Below are 25,790 nucleotides of genomic sequence, written 5' to 3'. Positions count from 1 at the left end.
ACACGTTTACCAAGCGCATTCACTTACCTGTCATCTCCCTTTGTGTGAGTTTTCCTTTTAATCTCCTTTATTAGAAACATAACAGCGCCCCTAGCGGATGAACCGAAACATTACAATATCCCATTCGCTAAACCCATGAAAGACCGGACGTTTTATTTCATTTTTGAGCTTTCGCTATGCAGGTTGAAGGCTGAAATTCCACTGCCACTAGGGCTGATATACCAGCCCGAGTTACAGGGGAAATCAAGTTAAAAAAAAACAATATTTAAATATTGAAGTGCCCTTCAGTGGTCTCTTGTGACCGTGTAAGAAGCACAATATGTGAAATAAATGGATAACAAGCATGTAACAATAAATATAAAAAAACTCCCACTGAGAATGAAAATCTATGTTACGAGCCCCGTCCCGGTCGGGGAAAAAAAAACATATTCGATATATATAAAAATAATCATTACTGAAAAGGAAACAGATTTCTATGGTACTTTCTGGTCATAAAAAAACATGAAAAACAGAAACGTATTTCCTTTACTTTCCATTGCTTGTAACACAAAATGACACCAACGAATGTCATTCACGCCAAAAATAAGTGATGAAAAATGTTGACGTTTCTGACCCTTAGAATATGTCATCACAAAAACAAGTGATTTCTTTTTTCAAAGTGTGTATTTATCATACAAAAGTAATAAAACATAAAGAAAACCATATAAATTTTATATCACCGTAATCGTACTTTGCCTAAAAAATAAAGTTGAGAACACTTTATTGTGCAGCCCAATGAATAGCCTAAAATTTGAAACACAATAAAAAGTGACAGAATTGATATTTTGTTTGTCTTCTTCCCAATAAAGAGCTAAAAAGAAAGATTTTTAAAAAAGATCTGTCACTAGGACAGAAGTGGTCAGTTTGCTCAGATTTTATTCCCACTATTCCCCTAATTCAGGTTTTTTTTTATGTTTAAGTCCACCATTCGGTTCCACAGCTATGGACCTTTTTATTTGTTATTGTTTTATGATTTTACTAAGGAGGTGTGGCTCACAGGATCCTCTGGGGCGTGTCTTTAGGCTGTTCTGCATTATTACCCTGTGAGCCACGCCCCCTTGTAAAGACCCTAAAAATTAGCAATAAATACAATGGTCCATATCTCTGAAACTGTATTTTTTTTTTATGTTTTGTTTTTACGATGTTCATTCTGCTGTAAAAGTGACCTGACAACATGATTCTCCAGATCAGTCCAATTATGGCAATACCAAACCTGGATGTTTATTTTTTTTAAGTAGTGAAAAAAAATTGTAAATTAAAATAGAAAAATTATTTTTGGCGCTAGTTTACAAGACTCGTATAATTTTCATTTTTACAGAATCATCAGACGCAGGGATACCAAATATGTTCATTTTTTAATGCTTTTTAAAATTTCTTTATATTTAATGGTGGTGTTGGGTGGTGATTCAAGGTTTTGTGTTATTGTTTATGTTTTTAAAAACAATTGTTTAGTTTTACTTTAAGTTTTAGTTCCCCGTTCACCCCAGGGGTTTTGAACCAGCGAATGCAGCCACAGTATTACAGTATATAGTAAAATTCAAGTCCGCCAGAACGTCCCATGTCGGGAAGGGGTTAATGAGGTTTCCCAATATGATCCACTGACAGATGCAACTCATTCCGAAAAAAAAAAAAAGATAATCTCTTAAACAACTATGTTGTCAAAAAAGGTATGGCTCCTGAAATGTGACAATAAAAACAATAAGAAAAAAATGGTTTGTCATAACGACCAAAACTATTTGTGATGCAAAGGGGTTAAGGAACCCTTTTAAAAGACTCTGGTAGAGAGTCTGTATGGAGGACTATGTAGAGCCATTATACTGTATGGAAGGCAGTGCAGAGCTCATTATACTCTATGGAGGACTATGTGAGGCCATTATAATGTATGGAGGACTACGTGGGGATATTATACTGTATGGAGCACCATGCTGGCCCATAATACTGTATTAAAGGCAATACTGGCCCTACTATTCTGTATGGAGGACTATGTGAGGTTGTTATACTGTATGGAATGCAATGCATGGCCCATTATTTTGTATGGAGGACTATGTGAGGCTGTTATACTGTATGGAAGGCAATGCATGGCCCATTATTTTGTATGGAGGACTATGTGAGGCTGTTATACTATATGGAAGGCAATGCATGGCCCATTATTTTGTATGGAGGACTATGTGAGGCTGTTATACTGTATGGAAGGCAATGCATGGCCCATTATTTTGTATGGAGGACTATGTGAGGCTGTTATACTGTATGGAAGGCGATGCATGGCCCATTATTTTGTATCGAGGTCTATGTGAGGCTGTTATACTGTATGGAATGCAATGCATGGCCCATTATTTTGTATGGAGGACTATGTGAGGCTGTTATACTGTATGGAAGGCAATGCATGGCCCATTATTTTGTATGGAGGACTATGTGAGGCTGTTATACTATATGGAAGGCAATGCATGGCCCATTATTTTGTATGGAGGACTATGTGAGGCTGTTATACTGTATGGAAGGCAACACATGGCCCATTATTTTGTATGGAGGACTATGTGGAGCTCATTATACTGATTAGACCACTATGTGTGGCTATTATATTGTATGGAAGGCAATGCAGGGCCCATTATACTGTATGGAAGACTATGTGGAGCTCATTATACTGTATCGAGGGCTGTGTGGGGATCACTGTTGGGGAATCATACTTTGCCAGGAGGGTTGGGAGAGGTATAGTAGGCTCATCATACTGTGCATGTGGAGGACACAGTGGATACATTTACTGTGGAGGTATCTTACTGTGTGGGGGGAAATGTTTTGTTGGCATTATACTTTATTATTTAACTCCTTAACGACCAGGGGTATTTTTGGTTTTTCATTTTTCGCTCCCCTCCTTCCCAGAGCAATAACTATTTTATTTTTCCATCAATATGGCTCTGTGAGAGCTTATTTTTTTGCAGGACAAGTTGTACTTCTGAACGACACCTTTGGTTTTACCATGTCATGTAATAGAAATCAGGAAAAAAATCCAAGTGCGTTGAAATTACAAAAAATTTGCAATCCCACACTTGTTTTTTATTTGGCTTTTTTACTATATTCACTAAATGCTAAAACTGACCTGCAATTATGATTCTCCAGGTCATTACAAGTTCATAGACACCAAACATGTCTAGGTTTTCTTTTATCTAAGTGGTGAAAAAAATTCCAAAGATTGTAAAAAAAAAAAAAGTTGTCATTTTCGATTTTTTTTCTCGCTACGCCATTTACTGATTAGGCTTCTTTCACACTTCAGTTGTTTGGCGTCAGTCACTTCCGACATAGTGACGGATCGACGGATCCGTCACAATTGTTGAGAAAACAGTTCCAACGGATCCGTTTTTTTGACGGATCCGTTACTTGGGGGTTGTCTGGGAAAAGTATCTACTTTTTGGAGCATGCGCAATTGAAAAAGCGGATTGGGGCGACGGATCCGCCGAAATGACGGTCGCGACGGATCCGTTGCCCATAGGCGGCCATTCTATGGAATGACGGACGCGACGGATCCGCCGCGAACCGTCATTTTGGCGTTGACAAAAAACGTTTCAATGTCCGTCTATGTCTAGACAACGTCCGCCAAATTTCGACGGATCCGTCGCATGACGGATGGAACGGACGACCATCCGTCACAATGAGTCGCCAATGCAAGTCTATGGGAAAATAACGGATCCGCCAAAAAAAATGACGGATCCGTTATTTGAGGAAACTGGCGGTTTTAGACTGACGCCAAAAAACAGAAGTGTGAAAGAGGCCTTAGATTAATTAATTTTATATATTGATAGATCGTGCGATTTCGAATGCGGCAATACCAAATATGTGTATATTTGATTTTTTTTATTTTATTTTGAATGGGGTGAAAGGGGGGTGATTTGAACTTTTATATATATATATTTATTTTTTTTTGTATTTTTAAAAACATTTTTCTTTTCTTGCTTCAATAGTCTCCATGGAAGACTAGAACCTGCCCTTGTCCGATCGCCTCTGCTACATAGAGAATATGCCCACTCATAAAATCTAACGCAGTCCCCTCTCATAGAATATAATGCAGCACCCCACAAAATATAATGCAACCCCCTCAGGTATAACGCAGTCCCCACCATAGAGTATAATGTAGCACCCTCATAGGGTATAATGCAGCCCCCTCATATAGTATAATGCAGCCACCACAGAATATAATGTAGTCAACTGAGAGAATGCAGCCCCACCACAGAATATAATGCAGCCCCCCGTAGAGTATACTGTAGCCCCCTCACATAGTATGATGTAGCCCCCCATAATATAATGTAGTCCCCTGAGAATAATGCAGTCCCCCCACAGAATATAATGTAACCCCCTCATAAAGTATAATGCAGCCCCTCTCCACCCCCCTCATTGTCCTCATCACCACCTCCATCATTACCTTCTCCCCCACCACTCCTATCATTCTCCCCCACCACCTCCATCACTGCCCATTCCACCACCTGCATCATTGCCTCCTCCCCCACCATCATTGTCCATTTCATCACCTCCATCATCACCTCCATCATTGCCTCCCCCCACCTCCATCATTGCCCATCACCTCCATAATTACCTCCCCCACCACCATCATTGCCCATCACTTCCATGATTGCCTCCCCTCACCTCCACCATTGCCTCCCCACCACCACCATCATTGCCTATCACCTCCATCATTGTCTTCCCCCACCATCATTGCCCATCACCTCCATCATTGTCTCCCCCCACCACCATCATTGCCCTTCATGTTGTGATTCGGTTCGTGGGCTCCCCCGGTGGTCTCTTGTGGTACTGGTGTCCTGCAAGCTTTGCCTTCTCAGTTCACCTGTTCCTATCAGGATGTGGGAGTATCCTATTTAACCTTGCTCCTCAGTCATTCTAATGCTGGCCATCAATGTATCCAGAGTGATTCTGTTGCATGTTCCTGCTCCCAGTTTTCTGCTCAGCTAAGTTGGACACTTTAGTCCTTAAGTCTATTTTTGTATGTTTTGTCCAGTTTGCACTTATGTGAATCTCTGCAGCTGGAAGCTCTTGTTGGGCTGAAATTACCACTCCAGTGGCATGAGTTGTCACATGAGTTAAGGTAATTTCAGGATGGTGTTTTGAAGGGTTTTGCAGCTGACCGCGAAGTCCTCTGTTGTATCTTTCTGCTATTTAGTTAGCGGGCCTCTCTGTGCTAAATCTGCTTTCATACTACGTGTGTCTTTTCATCTGCTCTCACCGTTATTATATGTGGGGGGCTGCTATCTCCTGTGGGGACATTCTCTGGAGGCAAGCCAGGACTGTGTTTTCTTCTACCAGGGGTAGTTAGTTCTCCGGCTGGCGCGCGGCATCTAGAGACAACGCAGGAATGCCCCCTGGCTACTTCTAGTGTGGTGTGTAGGTTTAGCATCGCGGTCAGCTCTAGTTTCCATCACCCGAGAGCTTGTCCGTTTATTCTGTGCTTCTGATGTTTCCTTGCCATTGGAAACCATAACACCTTCACCTCCATCATTGCCTCCCCACCATCAGTGCCTATCACCTCCATCATTGCCTCCCATACCATCATTACCTATCACCTCCATCATTGCCTCCCCTCATCCTCATTGCCCATCACCTCCATCATTGTCTCCCCACCATCATTGCCCATCACTTCCATCATTGCCTCCCCACCACCACCATCATTGCCCATCATCTCCATCATTGTCTTCCCCCCACCATCATTGCCCATCACCTCCATCATTCTCTCCCCCCACCAATATCATTGTCCTTCACCACACACACACAGCTCACCGCAGCAGCTCATCACACACACACACTGTTTCGGGCACATGTCAGATGACTAGATCAGCTGACATGTGCTGGAACTAAACAGGGGGAGGCATCCAATAACGGACTGTGTCTGTGGCACCCCAGGAGTCCGGATGCCACAGTGGTAGTGCCCGCCTCCCGTGGAGGGTGATGCCATGCCTGGAAGCGAGAAGGAATCCCCTTAGCAGGTAACACTGGCATTCAACACTTTTCTGACTCCAGAACAGAAAGGGGAGCTCTAAACCCAGTTTCAGGGTAACTGTCCTATAAGTTCTGGTCTGGAGGTGGGGTTAGTTAATCTGAGTCCGAGGGAGAGTGAGGATGCTGACAGTGAAGGAAGAGGAAGCATGAGGGGAAAGCCTGGGAGTGGAGCTGCGATTAACTCCAGGACTGAGCGCAAAAGGCCGGACACTGGGGTCCGTGGTTGTATGGGGACTGTAGGCCTCGCAACTGAATCTGAAGGACAGGAGATTGCAGGTCTCCTGGCCACAACTGAGACCTGAAGGCACAGCAGCAAACTAGAGCCCGAGTCACGAGAGAGAGTGACACCTGAAAAAGGCTTGAGCTGCCTGCCATGTGGGTAGTGTTCCACTTAAAGGACAGAGATAGAGGGACTTGAATAGAGCATAAAGCATCAAGAACCTTGAAAACAGTACAGTAAGAAAAGCCTCCAAATCCACCTGGCTAGGGGATTCTGAATTGTTTCCCGGCTTCCCAGACCTCCAACACCACTTGTCACCAGTGCCCTGGACAGCACCTACAATTAAAGGTAAAGAAACTACAGTCCCTGTGTCTTCCGATTATTCCTGCACCCCAACATCCACAAACCCTCATAGACTGTCCTGGTATCCCTGGGGCTTCCGCTCCACCTGAGGTGAGGAAAACCATCTAAGCTACATCACCATCGGCCCCAACGGATCCCTTTAAGCAGCATCTGCCATCCCTGGCCGAGTACCACAGGTGGCGTCATGACCAATCCCCTATAACTATTTCCCTCATCCCTTTCATTGGACACCCAGGATCACGACCAGGTTCACTGCTACCGTGACACATCCCCTTTAAGAACTGGCCCGGTACCGAGTAACCCCACGGCCCTGGTGAGTGCTCCAAGTTGGCGTCACGAACAGGATGGACGGACCCAGCAAACTGGGTCCTGTGCGCCGTAGACTGTGTTGAACTGTTTGATTGCTGCCATTGTCACGCCACGTGGCGTGCAAGGAGCAGAGCAGGCGTGTCTTAGTGGGCGGAGCCAGAGAAAGAGCGCGAACAAAGCCGTGCTCCATGTTCTGTCGTCAGCAGGTGAAAGAGCCAGAGGCCCCAACTGGAAACCGAGAGGAGCGCAATTCATCCCACCGGTAAAGCAGCCACTGATCATGGTAACGAAACCCACAGCCTGGCTGAGGTTCACTAGGGGGGGAATGGACATGTCCAACTCAGGTGGAGATCTAGCGGCGGACACAGCCCCCATAGTGCCGCAAGATTCAGTGGCAGACGCAACCGCAGCCCCCATAGTACAGCAGACTCTGGCGGCAGACGCAAACGCAGCCTCCAGAGTGCCGCAAGATCTAGCGACCGCTGCTGCAGTACCCATAATGCCGCTATTAATGCCATACATACCGGGTTGCCGCAGTACTCAGGGAAGTCACACACCCTGAGCGATTTTAAGGAGAGACTCTGCAGTTTGTTTAAAGTGTACCCCCTGTCTGAGAAGCAAAAAGTCAACATCCTCATTGGTCAGTTAACTGGTGTGGCCCAGAGGGAAGTAAAGTCCTGGCTGGACACTGATAAAGGGACTGTCAAACAAATCCTGGCCAAGCTGAAGGACACCTTTATACCCGCACTGCAGCAGAAATAAAAATGAGAATCTTTGGGTGCAAACAAAGGGTGCAGTACAGTACGGGACTATGCTCTTAACCTCCAGGAGGCGCTACGGACCGTAAAGCAGGTTGACCCTGACAGCGTGCAAGATGAAGATAAGTTGCTAACGGAACAGTTTATACAGGGACTCCTGTCTAACACCCAAAGAACATAGCTGCGCATTATAGCCCTACAAAATCCTGACCTGGACTTTGCACACTTTAAAGATAGGGCCATCCGGGTGCTGCATGAACTAAATTCCAGCAGCACAGCGCCCCCTAGGTGCCCAGCAATTACATACCAGCAGGAGGCAGCATCTTTTCCCCAGACCCGCCCTTGGGGCCGACTCGCCAACCCAAGATAATGACTCCTCTGCAGACCTACGTCTCCAGGTCCAGGCGCTGACCAAAAGTGTGGCTGCACTAACCAAAACCGTGCAGTCCATGCAAGTGTCCCCAAAAGAGAAGATCCAGCTGACCTCCAGTCCAGGAGGATGCAGGCCTGAGGACCTACCCTGGAAAAAGAACAGTTAGTGAGGACACCCAGATGCGGGTTCTCACAACCTGTTGCATTTTCAATATGTTTTGCATTTTCAATAAGTTTTGCACTTTTAAAATGTAACATTTAAGAGAAGTGCCTCCCATAAAGGGAAGTAGAGTTGATGTTTTACCTGTTCTTTGTTTATAATTGTTCACCTGTTATTTGTTTATGTTTTCCCAGTCCGGGAGTACTGGATTTAACAAGGGGGGAATGTGGCACTCCAGGAGTCTGGTTGCCACAATGGCATTGCCTCCCTCACAGGGGGTGATTCCATGTCTGGAAGCAAGAAGGAATCCCCTTAGCGGGTAATACTGGCATTCAACACTTTTCCTGACTCCAGACCAGAAGGAGGAGCTCTAAACCCAGTTTCAGGGGAGCTGCCCTATAAGTTCTGGTCTGGAGGCGGGGTTAGTTAGTCTGAGTCCGAGGGAGGGAGAGTGAGGGTGCAGACAGTGAAGGAAGAGGAAACATAAGGGGAAAGCCTGGGAGTGAAGCTGCGATTAAGCTCACTCCAGGACTGAGCGCAAAAGGCCGGACACCGGAGTCTGTGGTTGTATGGGGACTGTAGGCCTCACAACTGAATCCAGAGGACAAGAGATTGCAGGCCTCCTGGCCACAACTGAGACTTGAAGGCACAGCAGCAAACTAGAGCCCGGAGTCACCACAAGAGAGAGTGACACCTGGAAAAGGCTTGAGCTGCCTGCCATGTGGGTGGTGTTCCACTTAAAGGACAGAGAGAGAGGGACTTGAATAGAGCATAAAGCATCAAGAACCTTGAAAACAGCGCAGTAAGGAAGGCCTCCAAATCCACCTGACTAGGGGGATTCTGAATTGTTTCCAGGCTGCCCAGACCTCCAACACCACCTGTCACCAGTGCCCTGGACAGCACCTACAATTAAAGGTAAAGAAACTACAGTCCCTGTGTCTTCCGATTATTCCTGCACCCCAACATCCGCAACCCCTCATAGACTGTCCTGGTATCCCTGGGGCCTCCGCTCCACCTGTGGTGAGCAAAACCATCTAAGCTGCATCACCATCGGCCCCAGCAGATCCCTCTAAGCAGCACCGGCCATCCCTGGCCAAGTACCACAGGTGGCATCACGACCAATCCCCTATAACTATTTCCCCCATGCCTTTAATTGGACGCCCAGGGCCACGAACCGGGTCACTGCTACCGTAACACATCCTCTTTAAGAACCAGCCTGGTAGCGAGTAATGTCACGGCCCTGGTCGGCACTCCATGTCCGTCATTGGATGTTAAGGGCTAAGGTTTTTTATCCGTTGTTATTACATATTTAAATTGGGCCATATGCTTTTTACTGCTCTTACATAACATACAATATTATATTATTCCAGTATGCCCCATTTGTGATTATGTGTTTATGTTATTCTAAGATCTGTTAATTGAAATGGGACAACAACCCCTTTAAGGCTACTTTCACACTAGCGTTAACTGCATTCCGTCACAATGCGTCGTTTTGCCGAAAAAACGCATCCTGCAAAAGTGTTTGCAGGATGCGTTTTTTCACCATTGATTAACATTAAGCGACGCATTGTGACGGATTGCCACACGTCGCACCCGTCGTGCGACGGATGCGTCGTGCAGTGGCGGACCGTCGGGAGCAAAAAACGCTACATGTAACGTTTTTTGCTCACGACGGTCTGCTTTTTCCGACCGCGCATGCGCGGCCGGAACTCCGCCCCCACCTCCCCGCACTTCCCCGCACTTCACAATGGGGCAGCGGATGCGCTGGAAAAATGCATCCGCTGCCCCCGTTGTGCGGCGGAGACAACGCTAGCGTCGGGAACGTCGGCCCGACGGGCCGAGCCCGACGCTAGTGTGAAAGTAGCCTAAGTTCTTTCCATGTGAAAAGGTTCTTCGTTATATTTGCTGATAAGGAAAAACGTCCTCAATTGTAGACATTTTTAAAATAAATATCAAGGTTAGTCTGCGACTTTGTCCAAGTTTTTAATTTTGTCTTCTGCGTATTTGACTTTGACAACCTTGTACTAGACAGTGTTAACGTTAGATTAATCACGTATGAACCAGTATCTTAAAGGTAACTTGTCAGCAGGATTGTGCACAGTAACCTACAGACCGTGTCAGGTCAGCGCCTTTATACTGATGACAATGATACCTGGTGATGAAATCCGTCTTGTGGTTGTTGTTTAATCTTTTTTTCAGTTTCCGGTTAATGAGATTCTCGTGCTCTGGGGTGGGCTGTGGGCGGGGCTCTGGGCGACCTGTGGGTGGAGCTGTGGGCGGGGCTTCATGTGGTGCTCATATTCATGCTACCGCGCAGGCGCCATTTTGATTAAGATTTTTTTTTTCAAGAAATTTATATGATAAGATCAAATGAAAATATGGATATTATAGATTATATCATGCTACAGCGCAGGCGCCGCCGACACAAGCATGATTAATGTAATTTTTTTTTTCCAAACAATAAGATATACAGTATGTAAAATAGGGGCGGGTCACTGAGGGATCAGTGACCTGTCATAAGCCATAAGGATGAATATGTAAGCTGAGCACCACAAAAAGCCACAGCCCGTTATGATCTGGTGGCCTAGGAGCAGCATGAGACGTACTCTGGAGAGGTGGTACCTGTACTGACCGCAGACCCTGAACTTAACACCACAACTAGAAGTAGCCGTGGAATGTACCTAACACTCCCTAGACATCTCGACACAGCCGGAGGACTAATTATTCCTAAAGATAGAAAAGGGAAAACTATCTTGCCTCAGAGAAAATCCCCAAAGGATAGACAGCCCCCCACAAATATTGACTGTGGGAGGAGAGGGAAATAACACACGCAGACTGAAAACAGGATTTAGCAAAGGAGGCCACTCTAGCTAAATAGAAAGGATAGGACAGAGTACTATGCGGTCAGTATTAAAACACTAGAAAATATCCACCACAGAAAATACAAAAATCTCCACATGTAACCACCTTGGCTGAGCAAATCCTTATACAGACCAAGCTGGACAAGACAAAACATGGAAAAGCACTGAACGATCAGGCCCACAGCATGTGGACTGCAAAAAACAAAGCCAGAACTTATCTTTGATGAAATGAACAGCAAAGCAAGAGAGACCAGGCTGGGAAGTGAATCCTCCAGGAAACAATGGACAACTGGCACTGACTAAAGGATAAAGCAAGACTAAATAGCCCAGTCAGAATTGCAATAAGTAGACACAACTGATGAATGCTGCGATCCCAAGACAGCAGCGCTACCACTTATAACCACCGGAGGGAGCCCAAGAGCAGAATTCACAACAAGCCCCGCCCCGAAACACGAGAATCTCATTAACTGAAAACTGAAAATAAAGATTACACAACAACCACAAGACGGATTTCATCACCAGGTATCATTGTAATCAGTATAACGGCACCGACCTGACACTGTGTGTAGGTTACGGAGCACAATCCTGCTGACAGGTTCACTTTAAATCTTGCAGATTTTATAACTGTCTAGTCTAAAGGCCCATTTACAACGACCAGCCAGCAGCACTAAACGACCACAGATCAATAAATATTTTGCAATTGGTGGTCGTTTAATAGCCTGCTTAGGCTACGTTCACATTTGCGTTGTTGGGCTCAGTGTCGTCGACGCATACCGACGCATGCGTCATGCGCCCCTATCTTTAACATGGGGGGCGCATGGACATGCGCCGGTATGCGTTGTACTGCGTTTTACGACGCATGCGTCATATAGACGCACAAGACAGGGCGCAGGGGACGCTACTTGTAGTGTTTTCCCTGCGCCGAAAGTCCCGATCTGTAGGATCTTATGACAACGCATGCGTCGCAAAACGCTGAGTTGTGTACATGCGTTGTTGGTTGCGTCACGTCGCCGACGCTGCGCCCAACAACGTAAATGTGAACGTAGCCTTACAGAGACAGACCACTGTAAACAATGTGCACGATCTGTAAGGCCCCTTACACACATCAGTTTTTTGCCATCAGTCACAATCCGGCGAATTTTGAAAAAAAACAATCCGACAAAAATTGCTGCCGGATTTGTTTTTTTCTCGTAGACTTGTATTAGCGATGGATGGCCTCACGTTTCATTAGTTTTTTGCAGGATCCGTCAATAATTGTTTATCCGGCGGCTGGAGAAAACGGACATAGTAAAGTTTTTTGTGTCCGTTGAAAAAACGGACAGCGACAGATCCGTCGCAGTCCGTCATTTGCTAGAATGGAAGCCTATGGCGCCAGATCCGTTAAATGACGGAATCCGGCAACCGAATCACTTTTTTTTTTAACTGAGCATGCTCCGATTTTTTTAGGATCCAATTAGCTGGATCAGCTATATCGGATAAAATGGATCCGTCGCATCAGTTTTTCACAATCGGATCCATTTTCTTCAAAATTCGACGTATTGTGACTGATGGCAAAAAACTGATGTGTGAAAGCAGCCGAATAGATCACTCAGTGCGCATAGGCTGCCATTGTTCTCAAAAACTTTTGATATTTTAAACTGAATGTTTTGCTCGTTCATCAGGTGATCAGCAGCCTGTTTACTGAAGCATTATTGTGAACTTCGCATTCTTAGAAACGCTCATTCACGATAATCTTCCTGTGTAAATGCGCCTTAAGTTTGTAGTGCCTAAAAGGTGCATTTACATGGCAAGATTTTTGTAAATGACGGATCCTAGGAACGCTCGTTTCACGGTAATCATGCAGTCCAAACAGGCTGTCGATCACCTAACAAACAAGCAAAACAATTGTTTGTCGGTTGAAATTATTTTTTATGCTGTACAAAACATAATCATTATCGGAAGCACGTTGTCCTGTGTAAATAGGACCTGTGCTGCCGAGAACAATGGCAGCCGATGCACATTAAACACTCTATTACAGCATCTGAAGCACACTCTGCCTATATCAGCAAGCTACTAAATAACTGCCCACCCACCAGCAAACAAGAATTTTCCATATTTCTGCATAAATTTGACCTAAAACTACATCATAATTTCACAAAAGTCATTTTGGTTTTAAGGAATTTTAGCCAATTCCTCCCTTCAGCTCTGTTGTGTTGGTGGGTTTTCTTCTCTGAACTGCTCCCTTCAGGTCAGGGGTCTGATTAAGGTCTCTGACTTGGCCATTCCAAGACCTTAACATTACTCTTCCTTAACCATTCTTTTGAATAACAAATTGTGGCTTTGGGGTGTTGTTTTGCTGCATTACCCATGTTCTTTTGGTATTCACCTCATTGATAGATGTCCTGATATTTTCCTTTGGAATTTTCTGCTATAATTCTGAATTTATTGTTCTCTCAATGATAGCAGACATCCTGGCCCAGATGTAGGAAAATAGGCCCAAATCATGTTACTACCACCAACGTGTTTCGCAGATGGGATGAAGTTTCATACTATAATGCAGTGTTTCTCTTTCTCCAACCATAACATTTTTCATTTAAACTAAAAAGCTCTAGTTCAGTCTCTTCTGTCCAGAAGACATTACTCCAGTAGCCTTCTCTGGCTTGTCTACATGATCTTCAGTAAACTGCAGATGGGACAGCAATGTTCTTTTTTGAGAGCAGTGTCTTTCTCTTTGCAATTCTGCCATGCATACCATTGTTGTTCAGTGTCCTTGTTATGATGGACTCATGAAAATTAACATTGGTTAATGTGAGACAGGCCTTTAGTTGCTTAGACGTTACCTTGAATTCCTTAGAAATGATAAACTGTATTGTTGGCGAGCTGCGACTTGCACTCTGGCACCACTCCAATCCATCCTACACTCTGCTGCCCGACTAATCTACCTGTCTCCCCGCTATTCCCCAGCCTCTCCCCTATGCCAAGCCCTTCACTGGCTTCCTATCGTCCAGAGACTCCTGTTCAAAACCCTTACTATGACATACAAAGCCATCCACAACCTGTCTCCTCCATACATCTGTGACATGGTCTCCCGGGACTTACCTACACGCAACCTTCGATCCTCACAAGATCTCCTTCTCTACTCCCCTCTTATCTCTTCTTCCCACAACCGCATCCAAGACTTCTTCCGTGCTTCCCCCATACTCTGGAACTCTCTACCCCAACACATCAGACTCTCGCTTACCATAGAAACCTTCAAAAAGAACCTGAACACCCACCTCTTCCGACAAGCCTACAGCCTGCGGTGTTCCTCAACCTACTGAACCGCTGCACAACCAGCTCTACCCTCTCCTAGTGTATCCTCACCCATCCCCTGTAGACTGTGAGCCCTCGCTGGCAGGGTCCTCCCTCCTTCTGTACCTGTAAGTGCCTTGTTTTTTGCTCATGTTTATTTATTATTATTTATGTTTATTGTATTTGTCAACATTTGCCCCCTTTTCACATGTAAAGCGCCATGGAATAAATGGCGCTATAAAAAAATGTATAATAATAATATGCGGTAATTAAAATAAGGACCTTTTTATTGAGGAGTTTTCAAAATCAGAAACTGGTTTTCATCTCAAGACGGGAGTCTTCGTTAAATTTACCTGATGAAGGCTCCAATCCGAAGCCGAAAACCAGTCTTCAGGAATCTCCTTTGTTCATCCAGTGATACACTTCCACAAACATGTTGTGAAGATCAGAATTTTATAGCTCCCTCTTATTTTATATAAAACTGGTCACCCACTCACACCTGATTGGTATCCCATTTATTGAAAACATCTCAAATTAACTGCTAATCCTAAGGGCGCAGTCACGACTCACGACCATATAAATCGGAACGCCATCAGACTGGCTGGTGGCTCTCCCAACCCGAACGCTACAGCTTCATGTATTTTTATGCAGCTATCACACTCGGGATGGAGAGTCAGGAGAGCTGCCGGTCAGTCCGTGCACTGTGCTTTGATCTCGTTCTGATTTATACGGCGGCCTGACTGCATCCTTAGGGTTCACCTACTGTACTTTCGCCACTCACAGACTTGTGATATTAGATCATTTTCCTCAATACAAAAATGACAAAGTATTATATGTTTCACTCACTTGTTTGATTTGGTTGATTATCTACTTTTACGATTTTTGTGATATTCTGATGTAGTTTTATGTCAAATTTTTGAGGAAATATAGACAATTCTGAAGGGTTCACAAACTTTCAAGCACCACTGTATATTTATATATAGAGAGAGTTTGGTGACATTTCTTGGTTGTTATGCAAACCCATTTAATTAGGTTTGTAGCTTAATCCCTTAGATGGCTTGATCATTCTTATAAAGTTGGCCATACGTGTTAGGCCTCATTCACTCATCATTTTTTTCGCGTACATTTTGTATTTGTGGGTTTCACAGCACACATAAAGACTCTTCACATGTCCGTTATTGGCATCACGTGATGAAAGTCACACATACAAGTCCATGGGTCCAGAAATCTCACGGACAGAACACGGATGGCATCAATCTATGGTCTGCGTGATTAACATTGCAATGAATAGTAGAAGCTTTGTAATTATTGTACTTATCCATATGTGAAAATCACCGACAAAACAATCACTGTAAAACATGACACACTGACCAAACACTGATGAAAATCGGATAAAAAAAAACACAGATTACACTCCCACTGTTTTTTTGCATACATGAAAAATCACTAATGTCTAAATGAGGCCTTAGACTAAAATCCTAATTTTGACAGTGTAGGAGTGGTGTAGCTCACTCACTGGGGCTACAGTTAGCTTAGACAAGGTTAACTGTAATGGCCGGACCAGTTTGCAAGGGGGGAGCTGAGAGCTTATGTCAGGTACAGGAGTCCTGAGTGAGTTCTGAGCAGTGTCAAGTAACAGGCTCAGGACAGGGGCTGCTAGGGACAGCATGAGCCCAGGAGCTTAGAGCAGTGTATTGCCAGAGAACCGCTTCGCACAAGCCTGGGAACCTCAAGATAGACATCAGGGCCCACACTCCTTCTGCAAAGCTGCAGGAGAAGTTGGACTCAAACTCTAAGAGGCAGAGTGAGAGAGAATCCATATATACTGCTAGAAAATGAAAAAATCCCCCAAGAGCTAGAGAAGATAGTAAAAGGGATGTTCTACTTATAACGAGAACCAGGGCTGAAGTTGTGTCAGGTACCTGTGGGAAAGATGACAAACTGTTGGGCCTTATCCTCTAGACCTGCCTGTAAATACTGCCATTCACCAAGTAAAACTTTGGATGTTTTTATGAACCTCATGTCTCCTGGATTGATTGCTGCCCTGGTTCCAGAAGAAGGATTCCTGGAGTCAGAAGAGGCCTGCGGCCCTGAAGTAAGTGTAGTGCACCTCACACACAGCAGCACACAGGGACTGGGATACAAGTTGTGTGTAGGATGCCAAAGAGAGTGGGAACAGAAGCTCGCCCACGACTACCTCGCTTGGGCATTTTACAACAGCACCGTCCAATCATCTAATTTATATTAGCCATTTGGACAACATTCGTTCTGCAGATGTCAGGTAGATGAAGGAACCGGAATGTTGAATTTCAACATGCCTTTGGTCCTACGTATAGAAGCCTCCTACCTGTTAGCAGCTTGAAAGGCTTGCTTGAAACCTAAGATTAATGTTACACAGCGACGTGTTGCACGACAGTGGTTTCATGAAAAGTTGCGTGATAAAAACATATGTGCAACTTGTCTCAACTTGCTGTCACTTGACTATTTTTTATATCTCATTTTGCTGCAAAACAAAAATAGCCAAGTTGCAGATATTAGAGGTTAGGACTGTCCTGAATGGGGTCACTGTGACATTGTGGGACAGCTTTTACATTATTTTTTAATCAAAATTATGTTAACTGAGCACCCTATATTGTTTTCAGGCACTATTCCTGTTTATTTACTGCAGGATATTTAATTGTTATGTTTTTATCTTGGGTTTTGTCTGTTTAGTGTGCAGTGTGAACATGCGCCTACACGCTGCATTATTTTATTACAACCATTACATCCAATCTTGCAATTTGTTGGTGCGATTCAGTGTCACGCAACACATGGCACCGTGTAGCCCCAGCCTAATAGTCAATGTATATTTCATTTTAAAAGCTTACCACTTCTGTAACTGGCATCAACTGAAAATTCACTACCATTCCCTCTATACGTCAAATTCCTGTTTCAGGATTTTTTTTCACCTCTGGAGATGTTCTGCTTGAGTCTCCCAGAATGCACTCTGTAGTTTCATACAGGACATTATCAAAGGGCTGGGGTTGCGATAACACCCACCGCTTCTTTACCTCCCTCAAATGGGATGTAATCGGGGAGCAGGTGCCGCGGTGACTCCCTACAGCTGATTTCATTGCATTCATCATCAGTGACATCTGTTTTAAGGGATGGGCTGTTCTTTATTCTTCTTAGCATACGCCGATTGTTAGTTCCAGACATGCACAGTATGCTCTCCCTATTGATTTCAATATGCACTCCCACTTTGTCATAATCGCTTTCTTTTGATAGACAGTGCACTCTATTATTCACCCCTATCGTATTGCTCCTATTTTGAGCCAAGGAGGGAGCGCACTGTCAGTGCATATTGAAAGGATTATAGGAAAATTAGCAGAGAAAGCAGACTGAGCATGTGTAGGAACTTACAACTTACTCATGCTCAGTAAATGGAAGTGACGAGCCAGTGAGGGAGCACACTGCCAGTGCACATTAAAGGGAGAGAGCAGGCAGAGCATACTGTGCATGCATCAGAATTGACAACCAACGCATGTTCTGTAGAAGAGACAAGTGCAGTATACGAAACGGACGTCCGTAATGATGTCCTTTTTCAGAGCGATTAAAACAGTTGTGGGGAGTGACCGCAGCCCCAGCCACTTGATGACATTCCAATTAAGACTCCCCAGTGCATGCTGGGAGACTCGGACGGAACTTCATTGGAAGTGAAAGAAAATTCTGAATCAGGAAATTGGAGCAGGGAACAGTAGGGAATTTTCAGTTAATGTAAATTACAAAAGTGGTTAGCCTTTAAAATTAGATAGTCATTGACTATTAGGTTTCTTACAACCCTTCTAAGGCCCCCATTCACAATAGAATAAAGTGACCTGAACCTGCTATTGGTTGGATCAGCCAACAGTCTAATATTGCCCCCCTCCCCGACTCTTTCCTAACCGATGATGTCAAGGGAGATAAGGATCCGGCGCCTAAGAATCACAAAGGCTGATCCTTTTGGTTTTTTTGGTAGATAAGCTGCTGCCAGAGGAGTCTGGTAGCGTCACTCTCATAGGTCATAAAGGATTGACCAGGTAAAAAAACGGCCAGCTCTTGCTATTATTTTATTCCCAATGCTCTGCTAAGTATTTTGGAATTTTTTGTTTTATTAAAATCTTCAATACAGTTCCAGAGAGATGGGCCTTTTTATTTTTTATGGTCTTTAATTAGGGAGAGCATTGGTTACAGGATCCTCTGGGGTGTGTCTTTAGGTTGTTTTGCATAATTACCCAGTGAGCTACACCCGTTTACTAAAGACAACAAAAATCACCACTAAATAAAAAGGCACATATCTCTGGTACTGTATGGGGGATTTTAATAGAATTTTAAAAAAACTGAATACTCGGGATCAGTGGGAATAAAATGAGAGCACTTGTCAACTGATGACAGTTCCTCTTTAAGGCCTCCGTAGACAATAGACTAAGGGTGCACAACCTGCGATCTGCGGTGGCATTCTGTGCAGCCCCCCAGCCATCTCTGACTACTCTGTGTTCAGTAACTCTCATAAACTATTTGGATAGCTGCACTCATTGTATGGTCATCTAGACTCCTTTTCTCTAAGTACTATACAGGGGGCAGAGGACGGCATTATGGGCATATACACGGCATTCCAAGAGTTATAAATATGTAAATTTTAGTTTTTTGAAATAACCTCATGGATGTTTTGTGTCTCAGGCTCTTTGGGTCACTGAAATGAATCTCAAAACACTTGTGATAATTAGTTTGCCAGGTGAGCCCAATTAAAGGAAAACTACTTAAGAAGGATGCTCTACATTATTAAGCAGCCACAGGTTTCAAAGAATATGGGAAAGAAAAATGATCTCTCTGCTGCCAAATAGCATCAAGTACAAGGTACAAGGTATGAAAAGCATAATCATTGTACTGGTGAAGAGATTTGTGGCTTATAAAGAGCAGGTACGGATTTGTGCAGATAAAGGCATAATGAGGAAGGTTTCTGACAGACAAATTAATTGCATTAAGAGAGCAGCTGCTATAATACCATTACAAAGCAGCAAAGAGGTATCTGAAGCTGTTGGTGCCTCTGGAGCCCTGCAAATCTGAAAGTGTAGGATCCTCCACAGGCTTACAGTTGTGCACATAGGCAGATTATATTGAGGGAAATCTGGGCTACCACCCGGGGCCCATGTTTCCGGGGGTCCCATGGCCAGATTGCCCTCATTGTAATGTTTTGTGCACTGCTGATGGCGGCGCACATATCCTGGAAGGTGGCTTTCCTGGCGCTCCGCTGTTGCCATTACTGAATGGCAGCGCCATCTGCTGTGATGTACCAGCGCAATGACATCACCACCTGCCAACATGTACGCCCTGGCCTTAAGTAGAAGTGGAGCCTCGGGGACCGGAGCAGAGCGTAAAGGAAATGGGAGCAAGGTGAGTATATGTTGTAATATGTGTATGGAATGTATGGGCTAAGTGAGGGCGCATATTGTATATTCTGTAGGTTGCTATGTTGGGGCACATAAGCAGGAGGGAAATCTGGGCTAGCGAGGGAGTATATGGGGTTTTTTTAATATGTGTATGGAATGTGTGCCTATATATATGGGCTGTGCGAGGGCTCATACTGTACAAGTGCTTCTCGCTAAATTAGAATATCATCAAAAAGTTAATATATTTCAGTTCTTCAGTAAAAAAAGTGAATCTCATATATTATATAGAGTCATTACAAATTAATTGGCTATAAACCATGATCATGAACATTAACAGAAATAAACACGTGAAATAGATCACTCTGTTTGTAATGACTCTATATAATATATGAGTTTCACTTTTTGTATTGAAGAACTGAAATAAATTAACTTTTTGATGATGTTCTAATTTAGTGAGAAGCACTTGTATATAGGGGCCCATATTTTATATAGGAGGCTTTGTTGGGGTCATCAGCTAGTATCTTATATAGGAGGCTATGTTTGGGCTCATACTGTATCTCAGGAGCTATGTGAGGGCTCATACTGTATATAGGAGGCTACAGTGGGTACGGAAAGTATTCAGACTCCTTTACATTTTTCACTCTTTGTTGCATTGCAGCCATTTGGTAAATTCAAATAAGTTATTTTTTATAAGTTATTTTTTTTTTCTCATTAATGTACACTCTGCACCCCATCTTGACTGAAAAAAACAGACATGTAGAAATTTTTGCAAATGTATTAAAAAAGAAAAACTGAAATATCACATGGTCATAAGTATTCAGACCCTTTGCTCAGAAACTCATATTTAAGTCACATGCTGTCCATTTCCTTGTGATCCTCCTTGAGATGGTTCTACTCCTTCATTGGAGTCCAGCTGTGTTTAATTAAACTGATAGGACTTGATTTGGAAAGGCGCACACCTGTCTATATAAGACCTCACAGCTCACAGTGCATGTCAGACCAAATGAGAATCATGAGGTGAAAGGAACTGGCCAAGGAGCTCAGAGACAGAATTGTGGCAAGGCACCATGACGCCTCACTATAGACACGCCCCCAAGAGGAAGCTGTCGCGAAACGCGCGTCGGGGTTAGGCAGAGACTGGCGTGCCACGTGTGGCTGGAAGCGGCGAGCACCGTATTTTCAGGTGATACGTATATTTTAGTTCTCTGTGCTGCATATTGTTTAGATTGCTGGTTAGATGCAAGCAAGGGTCTACATGACAGCAAGGTTTGGTTTAGAGAAACTATTAGGCACATTTATATATGGACATTTGCATTTCTCGCAGCTGTAGCATTGTAGCTGCAGTTCGGAGCCTGCAGGTTTGAGCCTTAGTTTCCAGCGCTGTTCAACAACTGTAAACATTGAACCTGGCATATGCTTTATTTTAGCGTTGTTACATACGGGTTATACATAGTGGCTTTCATTCACTTTATGGGATAAATTAGTCCATGCAGTGTTTTGCGTTGTTGCTATCGCTTGCCTATTGATCTGGCATATTTGGTCAGATAGTGTTTTGCTGCACTATTTACAGTAGCAGGTTTGAATAAATTTTCTCTTATTGGGCAATCTGAATGTAGTTTTTGATGTCTGAGTTCAGCATGCATTAAGAAGTGGAATGACCATTGTTTACCTGCTCATTCTTTGTGTATATAGATATTACATAGTTACATAGTTATTAAGGTTGAAGGAAGACTGTAAGTCCATCTAGTTCAACCCATAGCCTAACCTAACATGCCCTAACATGTTGATCCAGAGGAAGGCAAAAAAAAACCATGTGGCAAAGAGTAACTCCACCATGGGGAAAAAAATTCCTTCCCGACTCCACATACGGCAATCAGACTAGTTCCCTGGATCAACCCCTTATCAAGGAATCTAGTATATATACCCTGTAACATTATACTTTTCCAGAAAGGCATCCAGTCCCCTCTTAAATTTAATTAATGAATCACTCATTACAACATCATACGGCAGAGAGTTCCATAGTCTCACTGCTCTTACAGTAAAGAATCCGCGTCTGTTATTATGCTTAAACCTTCTTTCCTCCAGACGTAGAGGATGCCCCCTTGTCCCGGTCTCAGGTCTATGATTAAAAAGATCATCAGAAAGGTCTTTGTACTGTCCCCTCATATATTTATACATTAAAATAAGATCACCCCTTAGTCTTCGTTTTTCCAAACTAAATAGCCCCAAGTGTAATAACCTATCTTGGTATTGCAGACCCCCCAGTCCTCTAATAACCTTGGTCGCTCTTCTCTGCACCCGCTCCAGTTCAGCTATGTCTTTCTTATACATCGGAGACCAGAACTGTGCCCAGTATTCTAAGTGTGGTCGAACTAGTGACTTGTATAGAGGTAAAATTATGTTCTCCTCATGAGCATCTATGCCTCTTTTAATACATCCCATTATTTTATTTGCCTTTGTAGCAGCTGCCTGACACTGGCCACTGAATATGAGTTTGTCATCCACCCATACACCCAGGTCTTTTTCATTGACGGTTTTGCCCAGAGTTTTAGAATTAAGCACATAGTTATACATCTTATTACTTCTACCCAAGTGCATGACCTTACATTTATCCCCATTAAAGCTCATTTGCCATTTATCAACCCAAGCTTCTAGTTTACATAAATCATCCTGTAATATAAAATTGTCCTCCCCTGTATTGATTACCCTGCAGAGTTTAGTGTCATCTGCAAATATTGAAATTCTACTCTGAATGCCCCCTGTTGTGAATTTGCTTTTTGCTCCCTCTAGTGGTTACTAGTTTTTTGACTCTGGTTTTTCTGTCATTCCTTTTATCCGCACCTGGGTCGTTAGTTAGGGGTGTTGCTATATAAGCTCCCTGGACCTTCAGTTCAATGCCTGGCAACGTAGTTATCAGAGCTAGTCTGCTGTGCTCTTGTCTACTGATCCTGGTTCCAGTTATATCAGCTAAGTCTGCCTTTTGCTTTTTGCTATTTGTTTTGGTTTTGTATTTTTGTCCAGCTTGTTCCTAATCTATATCCTGACCTTTGCTGGAAGCTCTAGGGGGCTGGTGTTCTCCCCCCGGACCGTTAGACGGTTCGGGGGTTCTTGAATTTCCAGTGTGGATTTTGATAGGGTTTTTGTTGACCATATAAGTTACCTTTCTTTATTCTGCTATCAGTAAGCGGGCCTCTCTGTGCTAAACCTGGTTCATTTCTGTGTTTGTCATTTCCTCTTACCTCACCGTCATTATTTGTGGGGGGCTTCTATCCAGCTTTGGGGTCCCCTTCTCTGGAGGCAAGAAAGGTCTTTGTTTTCCTCTACTAGGGGTAGCTAGATTCTCCGGCTGGCGCGTGTCATCTAGAATCAACGTAGGAATGATCCCCGGCTACTTCTAGTGTTGGCGTTAGAAGTAGATATATGGTCAACCCAGTTACCACTGCCCTATGAGCTGGATTTTTGTATTCTGCAGACTTCCACGTTCCTCTGAGACCCTCGCCATTGGGGTCATAACAGTTTGCCAGGCCAATATTAAATGTTTAATGCATTGCAGAAGAGGGATTATAAGAAAGAAGATTCTGAGTTTTTTTTTTTTTTTTTTTCTTCTTCCCCTTTACCTCAGAGTGGCTATGCTTGCTGCAGACATGAATGTCCAGACCTTGATTACAAGTGTGGACCAGCTGGCTACTCGTGTGCAGGGCATACAAGACTATGTTATCAGAAATCCTAGGTCAGAACCTAAAATACCGATTCCTGAACTGTTTTCCGGAGACAGGTTTAAATTTAGGAATTTCGTGAATAATTGTAAATTGTTTTTGTCCCTGAGACCCTGTTCATCTGGAGATTCTGCTCAGCAAGTAAAAATTGTTATTTCGTTCTTACGGGGCGACCCTCAGGATTGGGCTTTTTCGCTGGCGCCAGGAGATCCGGCATTGGCTGATCTTGATGCGTTTTTTCTGGCGCTCGGTTTACTTTATGAGGAACCCAATCTTGAGATTCAGGCAGAGAAGGCCTTGCTGGCTATGTCTCAGGGGCAGGACGAGGCTGAAGTGTATTGCCAAAAATTTCGGAAATGGTCCGTGCTGACACATTGGAACGAGTGTGCACTGGCCGCTAATTTTAGAAATGGCCTTTCTGAAGCCATTAAGAATGTTATGGTGGGTTTTCCCATTCCCACAGGTCTGAATGATACTATGGCACTGGCTATTCAAATTGACCGGCGGTTGCGGGAGCGCAAAACCGCAAATTCCCTCATGGTGTTGTCTGAACAGACACCTAATTCGGTGCAATGTGATAGAAAAACCGCAAATTCCCTCATGGTGTTGTCTGAACAGACACCTGATTTAATGCAATGTGATAGAATCCTGACTAGAAATGAGCGGAAAATTCATAGACGCCGGAATGGCTTGTGCTACTACTGTGGTGATTCTACACATGTTATCTCAGCATGCTCTAAACGTATAGCTAAGGTTGTTAGTCCTGTCACCGTTGGTAATTTGCAACCTAAATTTATTCTGTCTGTAACTTTGATTTGCTCACTGTCGTCTTATCCTGTCATGGCGTTTGTAGATTCAGGTGCTGCCCTGAGTCTCATGGATCTCTCATTTGCTAAGCGCTGTGGTTTTACTCTTGAACCATTAGAAAATCCTATACCTCTTAGGGGTATTGATGCTACACCATTGGCAGCAAATAAACCGCAGTATTGGACACAGGTTACCATGTGCATGACTCCTGAACACCGCGAGGTGATACGTTTCCTGGTTTTACATAAAATGCATGATTTGGTTGTTTTAGGGCTGCCATGGTTACAGACCCATAATCCAGTCCTGGACTGGAAGGCTATGTCAGTCTCAAGTTGGGGCTGTCGTGGTATTCATGGGGATTCCCTGCCTGTGTCTATTGCTTCTTCTACGCCTTCGGAAGTTCTGGAGTATTTGTCTGATTATCAGGATGTCTTCAGTGAGTCTGAGTCCAGTGCACTGCCTCCTCATAGGGACTGTGACTGTGCTATAGATTTGATCCCAGGCAGTAAATTTCCTAAGGGAAGACTGTTTAATCTGTCGGTACCTGAACATACCGCTATGCGTTCATATATCAAGGAGTTTCTGGAGAAAGGACATATTCGTCCGTCTTCTTCCCCTCTTGGTGCGGGATTCTTTTTTGTGGCAAAAAAGGACGGATCTTTGAGACCTTGTATTGATTATCGGCTTTTAAATAAGATCACTGTCAAATTTCAGTATCCTTTACCGCTGTTGTCTGACTTGTTTGCCCGGATTAAGGGTGCCAAGTGGTTCACCAAGATAGACCTTCGTGGTGCGTACAACCTTGTGCGCATTAAGCAAGGTGATGAATGGAAAACCGCATTCAATACGCCCGAAGGTCATTTTGAGTACTTGGTGATGCCTTTTGGGCTCTCCAATGCGCCTTCAGTTTTTCAGTCCTTTATGCATGACATTTTCCGGAAGTATCTGGATAAATTTTTGATTGTTTATCTGGATGATATTTTGGTTTTTTCTGATAATTGGGATTCGCATGTGGAGCAGGTCAGGTTGGTCTTTAAAATTTTGCGTGAAAATTCTTTGTTTGTCAAGGGCTCAAAGTGTCTCTTTGGTGTACAGAAGGTTCCCTTTTTGGGGTTCATTTTTTCCCCTTCTGCTGTGGAGATGGACCCAGTCAAGGTCCGAGCTATTCTTGATTGGACTCAGCCCTCGTCAGTTAAGAGTCTTCAGAAGTTCTTGGGCTTCGCTAACTTCTACCGTCGTTTTATCGCTAATTTTTCTAGCATTGTGAAACCTTTGACGGATATGACCAAGAAGGGCTCCGATGTAGCTAACTGGGCTCCTGCTGCCGTGGAGGCTTTCCAGGAGTTGAAACGCCGGTTTACTTCGGCGCCTGTTTTGTGCCAGCCTGACGTCTCACTTCCCTTTCAGGTTGAGGTGGATGCTTCGGAGATTGGGGCAGGGGCCGTTTTGTCGCAGAGAGGCCCTGGTTGCTCTGTTATGAAACCTTGTGCCTTTTTCTCTAGGAAGTTTT

The 25,790-nt window shown here is 44.0% G+C and overlaps 1 protein-coding gene across 1 annotated transcript in view; it reads right to left on the bottom strand.

Annotated features, from left to right (window-relative positions):
• DLL3 (delta like canonical Notch ligand 3) overlaps positions 1-25,790 on the bottom strand; it is a 129,132-nt gene that overhangs the window by 49,225 nt on the left and 54,117 nt on the right. The gene's annotated exons all lie outside the window — the stretch shown is intronic.

This window comes from Ranitomeya variabilis, chromosome 2 (assembly GCF_051348905.1).
Source record: "Ranitomeya variabilis isolate aRanVar5 chromosome 2, aRanVar5.hap1, whole genome shotgun sequence".
Taxonomy (NCBI): domain Eukaryota; kingdom Metazoa; phylum Chordata; class Amphibia; order Anura; family Dendrobatidae; genus Ranitomeya; species Ranitomeya variabilis.
Note: the sequence above shows the minus strand (reverse complement) of the source record. Positions and strands in the feature narration are given on the sequence as shown.